At 45.5% G+C, this 8,889-nt stretch overlaps 1 long non-coding RNA gene across 1 annotated transcript; it reads right to left on the reverse strand.

The window, feature by feature from the left end:
• Positions 1–1,234: 1,234 nt before the first annotated feature.
• LOC119959563 lies at positions 1,235–1,980 on the reverse strand. The gene is made up of 2 exons (XR_005459226.1): positions 1,877–1,980; positions 1,235–1,724 (listed from the first exon to the last, which is right to left on the reverse strand). It is a non-coding gene; the product is annotated as an uncharacterized LOC119959563 (long non-coding RNA).
• Positions 1,981–8,889: the final 6,909 nt, after the last annotated feature.

Raw genomic sequence — 8,889 nt, forward strand, 5'->3', positions numbered from 1 at the left:
TGCGCTGTGAGGCACAGTGTAACTAACAGAGGGAGACCCCATACAAAAACCTGCACCGTCTTACAAAGCCGCTTCGCTTCTGCAATATCGGCGTTTCATGAAGGGGTGTTGTATTCCATGGGAAGCGGGAATGACAACAACACGTATATAGAAGCGGAAGATTTAAAGAGGGTGAAATATGAAGAGAGTTGAACACATGTCGAAGAAAAGGGAAACGTCAACATGTAAATGAAAATGAAATGAAATGAAATGAAAATGAAATGAAAATCGCTTATTGTCACGAGTAGGCTTCAAATGAAGTTACTGTGAAAAGCCCCTAGTCGCCACATTCCGCCACAAATCGGAACGAGTGAAAAAAGAATACGTAAACAGCACAGAACATTCTGAAACAATGAAAGAAAAATGTAAAAAAGTGAAAAATAACGATCAGGTAAAATTAGAGTTAACGATCAGGTAAAATTATAAATGAAGTGACTCATAAATAATGTAAACGGCCTTTTTTAACATCATTCAATCTTCTTTGATAATTCGACAGTTTATGGTTTGAAAAACGGCTTTTGAAGAATTGCCATTGGATATTGCCCAAAAAGTAAATGTACACCATTTCATCCCTCCTGCCCATGTAAATTTCTCCCACTGGGAACCCCGCCAGAGGGCGAGCAGGTCCCAAAGTATTTCCTGTTATCAACTGCAAATTATCGTCAAAGTACATGCGGTAACGCTGCGAGCTGCCGTCCTGACGACAGCTTGTTCAAACTCTGATGCACATTTTCTGCCCTGTGATAGCGGAGATCTTTCCCAGTTTGTTATTGCTGCCTCAGCAGGAGTCCCGGGATCTGTATTTCTGTAACCTTTTTCTGAAATCCACAACGAACATTAAACTGAATTGTTTTTTTGTTTGTCAGGATGTGGTGAGTACTAGGGCTTCGAATGTTTACAATTTAGATAAATGACTTGGACGGTATAGTTGCTCAGTCTGCTGACCACAGAGAGAGATGTAGGAAAGTAAATGTTCAAGAGGTCCTGAGGGGTCTATAAAAGGGCATGGATAGGGTAAGTGAATAGACAAAGATCTGGCGAACAGAATATAATCTGGAAAATATTATTTTTTTAAGTTTGGGAAGTAGATACACAAAGAAGCTGATTATCTGAGGAATTGCAGTGGACTGAGATTCAGAGGGATCTGGGTGTCCAAGTGCGTGAATCACAAACGTCAGTTTCCAGGTGTAGCAAATAATGAGAATATTGTTGTTTATTGTGAGGTGAATTCATCACAAAAACATGGAGGTTATGCTTCAGTTATAGAGGGTATGAGTGGGATCACATCTGGGGTACTGTGCAGTAGGGCGCGATTTGTTGCAATTTGCTAATGGTCTCCTACTGTGACTGTCACTATGGAGGCTGGATTATTGTTTCTTTGCTGAGCACTAACTGGAACTCTGACTGTTGGGTTTTTGTACGGGACCCGCTATATCTGTAGCAATGTAGGGGCTGCAAGGCACAAAGATACAGTGCGCGATCAGACATCAGCGTGTTGCCTATAATTGTCTGTAAATGTTCTTCCCCAGAACATGAAGAATGTATTGTGGAGACTTCCCGGGACTCTGACTGTACCAGTACACATACTGGTTAGAAGTGATTGTCTTCAAGTTGCAGGTTAGTGTGACATTACTTTCCTCTTCAATCTTTATTTCAGCATTCGGCTGCTCCACTGTGGCTCCAATCTGACATAAAAATTAGATTAAGAGCAACAATCAATATTAGCCTCAAATTGATCAACTTAATCTTCACCATCACTATTGTTTTCACCAGCAATAACATCTGGGTTACAGCAGCCAGGAGGAGAATGGAGTTTTACAGGGAAGGAAATACTTACTGAGAAGTGAGATAATGATGAGCATCTGAGCGAGCCGGTTCCCCATCATCCTTCCTGAGTCTAGAACTCTGCAGTGAGAGGAATGCTCTGCCAGAGACAGAAATACAGATCCCCGTCACACTGCATTGCTCATCCAGCCAATGGCAGAGGCAGAAATGCAGACCCCCGTCACACTGCACTGCTGATCCAGCCAATGGCAGCGACAGCAACTTCTCCACTGACACAATTGGGTCAGAGCGAGAGCAGCAACCGCAAGCTGTGGGCGGGATACCGCAGACTCAGAGTGAGGCTTGTGCTGACTCTCAGCTGCACTCGGAGCGGAAATAGGAAGGGATGAATCTGCAGAAGACTGTGACCATCCTGCACCTGCTCACTGTTCAAGCCACTGAGAAGAAATCGAGCTGGAGGGACATGAAGCCCATTTAAACACGGCTTCTGACACTAGACACTGTCACTGGATCTGCAAATAGTCTGCCTGTCAATGTAGACCATCAAAAGAGCAGAAGGATAAACAAATCTGCCAATGTTTGTTCTCCGTGGGGCTGGGAGGAAATTAACCCGGCTGATGGAGGTAAACCACTATTAACTGTATGAGTGTGCGTAAATTCTCATCAATCTGTTAAACTGTACTGATGAGTATAATGTATTACTTACTGTTCAAGAGCACCGCCAGTATTATGAGAAACGTGTCTGATTGAATCGCTCAGTGAATGGGAATGAAATGTCAGATTTTTGGAAGGCGAGAGAACCCGGGTTCTGTTCAGCTCATTGTTCCGCCCACACACAGCAGGGGGCCAGGCCCATTGTGACATCACTGAGGATACCTCTGTTGTCGGTTTCATGTGACTTTCCAATCATCATGCTTGGGCTTTGCGCCCTCTGCTGGTGGATTCTGTTCAATCCGTTTCCGAATGGGGGTTACTGGATGGACTTAAGGTTTATAATATAATAATCTTTAATGTCACAAGTAGGCTTACATTAACGCTGTAATTATTGATTTGTATGTCAAAACATCAATGTCAGGAATGAGAATTGACTATTTAAATCTGGATTCTGCTCATTATTACTTTCCCTGACCCAGGTCCAAACCATTGCACTGGGAGTCCGTTCGCACCTATCCCAGAGCTGGAACAGGAATCCAGTGCGTTCTGGCTTTCCAGTCCCCTGAGCCATCCCCAGCCATTGTTCGCCGACAACATGAAAATGGGTGGTGTTCTAAATAGCGCGGAGGAAAGGTTTAGATTGCAGGATGATATAGACGGACGGGCTAGATGGGCAGAACAGTGGCAAATGAAATTTAACCCCTGAAAAGGGTGAGATGATGCATTTTGGGAGGACTAACAATGCAAGAAAATACACAATGAACGGCAGGACGCCAAGAAGTATAGAAGCAAGGGGGGAAGCTTGGGTTCATGTCCGTAGACCCCCGAAGACAACAGGACAATGACTTAAGGTGGTGAGGATGACATATGGGATGTTTGTCTATATTATCCGACGCATGGAATATAAGAGTAGGGAAGTTGTTATGGAGCTGTATAAAACACTGTTTAGCCACAAGCTGGAGTATTTTGTGCACATCTGGTCGTCACATTATGGGAAGGATGCGATTGCACCAGAGAGGTGCAGAGGAGATTAATGAGACAACGTATATTTAAAAATTCATTGGATATGCACTAAGTGCTTGGAGGTGATTTTGAGAGAAGCGAGAAGGTCATGTTATATGAATATATTTTTTTCCCTTTCGGTTAGTGTTATTTTAGCAGTGTCACGATAAAATAAATCAACCTATCGCGTGATTTAATGGGGAACAAAGTGTCGTTTGGGGCGCAATTGACAGGATGTTTCTCAATGGCCGCATTTGCGAGATCGCAGCCCGTATTTAAGGGCACTCGGTGTTGGAAAGTAGCCCCAAGAGCTTCTCACCATTACTGGCTGCCACGCCGTCAGATTCGCTGGATGCGCACCTCATCTAAGGAGGGGAGCCGGCTGCTCTTAAATGCTCCCTCACCATTCACTGCAGTCAACGCAGAAACATAGCAATATGTAGAGCTGCCCCTCCCTTTGGCGATGCCTACACCTGGCCAAGCTTCTCGGTGCTGTGGATGCATGAGATGGGACATCCTGTTCCGGGGGGGGGGGGGGGGCGGGGCGGGGGGGGGGGGGTCAGAGGGCCAGCAGCAGAGGCACCAATACCACCTAGGAGGCTGTGACAACGACTGTCAGTGTGACAGCATGGCAAGGGGGACCGTCGTCCAATGTAGGAAAAAGACCAATGACCTCCAGTGACCTGCAGGGGTAAGTTACCACCTCTCTCTTGGCATCAGGTCCGCCTGCCACCCCTGAAGTCCAATTCCCCAAACACATGGCTGGCTGGCACCTTGCACGCACTGGTCTTTGTGCTTGCTCCTCAGAGCTCACTGGCACCTAGCATCACAACCCCTTGATGTCCAGGTGAGGTGCCCACACATACCATCTGCTATAGAACTCCCCTCCCAGCCCCGAGGCATGGACTAGAAGAGTAGGGAGGTTATTATGGAGCTGTATAGAATGCTGGCTAGCCCGCAGCTGAAGTATTTTCTGCACATCTGGTCACATTATAGAAAGAATATGATTGCACCAGAGAAGGTGCAGAGGAGATTAATCAGGAAGTTTTCTGGGCAGGAGTGTTTCAGTTGTGAAAAGAGGCTGAATAGGCTGGGATTATTGCCCTTAAAGCAGAGAATGTTGCGGAGGATCTGATCGAGGTGTTCAAAATTCTGAGGAACATAGATAGGAAGAAATTTTCCCCCTCAGTAGAGCGGGCAAAAACCAGGCGGCATAGATTTAAGGTAAGGGGTAGGAATTTGGAAGGAATTTAAGCGTAGTGAGAACCTGGAACACACTAACTGTGTTCCAGAGGTGGGAACACTCACAACACTTAAGAAGCGTTGAGATGAGGACTTGAAACGCCATAACATACAAAGCTACGGACCAAGTGCGAGGAAATTGCTTTAGATTAGATGGATACTTGATGGCCGGGGCAAACACAATGGGCCAAAGGGCCTGTTCTTTGCTGTAAAACTCGACGACTAAGGGGCCTGAGGCAGGGAAACTGATGATGGCGCCACACGGCCGCCTCTCCTTAGGTCAAAGAACGTAAAGGAGAGACTGAACGGAGCTGCTGAAATGTCAGTGGATTGTTAATGAAGATCACACGGAGCTGTTTCCTCGAGCAGATCCTTAGATAATTCAACGATTGATGAGAAATAAAGACCAGGAAAATTCCGTCTATTACACTGCGATTTGTTAAACTATCGAGGGCGGATCTAAATAAAGGCAGAAGAATATTCAACAATAAAGTTAAGAAGTAACTACACAAATGTAACGGGAATAACTGGGGTATGTAGAAAATGCTGTTTCTGAAAGAAGAATAAGATAATGATTTCAAAGTGTATCGGGAAATATAGATCGTGTGGCCTCATCGCTGACTAGTAGTTTCTAGATTCTCGTCCATTCATCTCCCTCCCGATCTATTTCTTCTGAGTGCCTTGCACGATGAGCAGGTGCAGGATGGTCACGGAGTAGGGAACATTGAACCGTCGCTATTTCCGCTCCATCACTGCCGAGTGCAGCTGAGAGTCACCGCACACTTCACTCAATATTCAGACTGCGGTATCCCCGCCCACAGCTTCCGGTTGCTGCTCTCACTCTGACTCAATTGTGTTACTGGAGAGGTTGCTGCTGCTCGTTCATTCCTCTCATTGGTCGGATCAGCAGTGCAGTGTGACGGGGATCTGTATTTCTGTCTCTGACAGATGGTTTCTCTCATTGTAGAGTTACAAACTCAAAGTATCATGAGCGACGGTCTCGCTTCGCTCCTCATCATTATCTCACTTCTAAGTAAGTATTTCCATCCCAGTAGCACTCCATTGTCTTCCTGAGTGTGTAACCCAGATGTTATTGTTGGTAAAATGACAGAGATTCTTTTGCTGATTATTTTATTGCCTAATATGAGGCTGCCTCTGATTGTCATTATCGCTGTTGCTTCTGTTAGAATGGAGCCACCAAGACTCCGTGGACTAAAAGGAACCTGAAATAACGGCTGAAGAGGAAAGTGAAGTCACATTAACCTGCACCGTAGAAACAAGCGATGCTAACCCTTTTGTGTACTGGTACAGTCAGCAGCCCGGGAAAGCTCCAAGCTACATGCTTCGAATTATTGGGCTGAATGTGCAAAGGAACACCGAACTCACCGATCGGTTTTCTTCGACGTTTGATAAAAAGAACAAGACTACCGAGCTAACGATCAGTAATACAATGATCTCCGACAGCACCGTGTATTTCTGTGCCATGAAGCCCACACTGCTAGAGATATAGTGAATCCCGTACAAAAACCCCACACTGGCAGTTCCAACTATAGCTCAGCAGGAGCCCCCCACCCCCCCCCCCATATTGTTCAGTTTCCATAGTGAGCTTAGCAACAATTATAACAAACTCTCAGAAACATAAATAGTGAGACCCACCTGCACAGTTATACCAGTTTATGATTGCAACTCGCATTCATAAAATATATTGTATTGATGAATCGATCTGCGATACCTTAACTCCTGCTTCTTGTTCATATCCTGGTGTACAGACTCACTCACTCAGTAAACTATACAGACTCCCTCACTCAGTAAACTATACAGACTCCCTCACTCAGTAACCTATCAGGTCTCACTGAGTGACAATAAATGCAGCAACTTAAATCACTGTCGAGGGTTTTCACACAATAAAATCTCCCAAGGTGTGTCACAGGAACTATGAGCATATTCGGTCATGTGATCACAAGTTTGGTCAAAGAGTTTGGTTATAAGGAGAATTTCAAAGGAACAATGACTGTCCTTCCTATGAGGGACATAGATGGGAAGAAACTTTTCACCTTAGGTGATAACCAATGGGCACAGATTAAAGATAAGGAGTTGGAGATTTCGAGGGGATTTGAGGAAAAACGTTGTCATCCAGCCGGTGGTGGGAATCGGGAACTAACTGCCTTCACCTCCGACTTTAATCACTGCATCATCGCTGGCCGTGCCTTAAGCTGCCTCGACACAAAGCTCTGGAATTCCCTCCCTAGACGTTTTCACCTTTCCACTTAGAGTCAAAGAACAATATGGCTTTCCAGCTCAGAAAGAGGCCCTCCGGCCCAGTGTGCATGCGCTGGCCATCAAGCACCTTTCTATCCTAATTCAATTAACCAGCAGTTGGCCCATAGCCTTGTATGCTGTGGCGTTTGAAGTGTTTATTGAAATGCTTCTTAAATGTTATGAGCCTTCCCGCCTCTACCACCCCTTTATGCAGTGAGTTCCAGATTCCCATCACCCTCTGGGTAAAATTGTTTCCTCAAATCTCCTCTAAATCCTGCCCCTTAACTTAAATCTCTGCACCCTGGTTATTGACCCATCTACTAAGTTCCCTCCTATCTACCCTATCTATGCCCCTTATCATTTTCTTACATAAATATCAACATTAAGGAAGACGGTGTCTAAAAAGCTGCAATTTAGATTTCTGGGACACATTTGCGGCTCTGTATGTATTTCGGTAAATCCTTAATCAACTCAACATCCGAATTCTCAGCTTTGACAAAGAGTCACTCAGACTCGAAACGTTAGCTCCCTTAACCCTCCACAGATGCTGCCAGACCTGCTGGGATTGTCCAGGTTTTCAGATTCCAGCAATAATTTGCTTTTATTTACATTATCGATCGGCAAGTCGATTTGTATTCAAGCCTAAACCCGGCATCATCTGCTCCCCATGTCACAGACTGATAGTGCTAGCCGTGTTGTGAGGTGAATCTCTGCTATTGTACATTTCATGTGTTAAGTATCGCAGGAATTTTTTTTTGGTTCATCGCGAATCGCTCATGAGGGGGCAGTTAAGAGTCAACCCCATATCATTACTCTCGGTGTCTGCATTGCTAGTCCAGTGACAATACCACTTTGCCACCGCGTCCCCCTGATCCATTCTGCATTTCGTTAAATACCGGGTGCCGAGGAGTCGGTGTTCCTGGGCTCAGCTGAGTTAAGGCTAGCCGTACTTTCCGGCTAAACTAACTCCACATGTGAAATCTTCCCTGTGCAGCTTGGTGGATATTCCGTGATAAATGTTACTGTATATATCGCAGCATGATAAGCCTCAACATTCTCCAAACGGCTCCTTTGTTGATCGGCACAAGGGTGGAAGCATTAAACAAAGCCTGGTAAATACACCTAACAGCGTTCGAACAGCGGGGATCAAATGCTTCGCACAGAAGGAACCTCAGTGAAGCTGTATAGACTCGCTGCGGTTTTTGTACGGTGCTCGAGCTGCTCTCTAACGCTGTGCCTCACTGCACAGTAATAGACCGCCTCGTCCTCCAAACTGAGGCCGCTTATATTGAGGGAACCTTTCTGTTTAGACTTGTCAGCAACCGCCAAATATCGTCCTGAAACTGTTTCTTTCTTCAATGCTAGAGTGTTAGTGATGATCCATCTCGGTTGTTGTGCCGGTTTCTGCTGATACCATAGCATGAAGTCCATATTCTTGTCTGTATAGTCACAATTCAACAGCACCGAATCTCCTTCCGATGCGGTTATTATCACCGGTAACTGAGTTACTGGATCTGCGCACAGTCCGCCTGTGAAGGTAGAGGATTAAATATCAACTGATGCAAATTTGCCTGTATCTGAGAGAGTTTGTGAAACCTCCCAACTGCGCATCATATCGATATTTTCGAGCGCAATTATATTGCCATCGATCTGTATTAATATGCTAATCTGCCTCGATGTTTATTATCCAGGACTTAGCGTGCCACAGCGCCGCCAGTATTATCAGAAACATGTCAGACTGAATCTCTCTCAGAGATTGTGAAGCAGGGAGGGAGCCCCGGGTCTGCTCAACTCATTGAGGAAGCGGAGGCGTTACAGTGCAGGAAGGGGGGGGGGGGTGGTTTGTGACCTCACTGGCCCCCCAGCCAAACAGGTTTCAAAGAAAACATCACGTGGGTTTATGACGCC

This window comes from Scyliorhinus canicula, unplaced genomic scaffold (genome assembly GCF_902713615.1).
Source record: "Scyliorhinus canicula unplaced genomic scaffold, sScyCan1.1, whole genome shotgun sequence".
Classification (NCBI taxonomy): domain Eukaryota; kingdom Metazoa; phylum Chordata; class Chondrichthyes; order Carcharhiniformes; family Scyliorhinidae; genus Scyliorhinus; species Scyliorhinus canicula.